Here is an 810-nt window from a genome sequence, read left to right as displayed (position 1 = left end):
AAGAAGAAGAAGAAGAAGAAGAAGAAGAAGAAGAAGAAGAAGAAGAAGAAGAAGAAGAAGAAGAAGAAGAAGAAGAAGAAGAAGAAGAAGAAGAAGAAGAAGAGGAGGAGGAGGAGGAGGAGGAGGAGGAGGAAGGAGGAGGAGGAGGAGGAGGAGGAGGAGGAGGAGGAGGAGACTGGATTTATACCCCACCCTTCACTACCCAAAGGTGTCTCAGAGCAGCTTACAAACTCCTTTCCCTTCCCCTCCCCACAACAGACACCCTGTGAGGTGGGTGAGGCTGAGAGAGCTCTTGACAGAAACGGCTCTTTTCCAAGAACAGCTCTGAAAGAACTTGTGACTGACCCAAGGTCATCCAGCCAAGTGCAAGTGAAGGCGTGGGGAATCAAACCCGGTTCTCCCAGATTAGAGTCCGCGCACTTAACCACTACACCAAACTAGCTCTATAAAATAGCTGTGGTGGAAACCCTCCTGTAATATACTCTGAATCTGTCCGAAGGAGCTTGTGTATTATAAAGGGTTCGGATTTCATCTCTGCCACAAATTAACAAGGTGGCCTCAGGCAAGCTACTGACAAGTCTGCTATTCCATCTGGCCAGCCTAAATCTGACTCTGATTATCTAAGTGACAGACGTGGAACAGCAAAGACTGCTTATACATGCTGCCTTATTATTCTTGTATGCAAACACCAAACAAATGAATCCAGTGTGGCTGACGGGCAGTAGGTTCAGGACAAAAGGAAATACTGCTTTACACAGAGAGTGATTAAAATGTGGAATTCGCTGCCAGGGGATGTTGTGACGGCCACAG

This window comes from Gekko japonicus, unplaced genomic scaffold (assembly GCF_001447785.1).
Source record: "Gekko japonicus isolate JY-2015 unplaced genomic scaffold, Gekko_japonicus_V1.1 scaffold5025, whole genome shotgun sequence".
Lineage (NCBI taxonomy): Eukaryota > Metazoa > Chordata > Lepidosauria > Squamata > Gekkonidae > Gekko > Gekko japonicus.
This window is presented reverse-complemented; position numbering follows the sequence as displayed.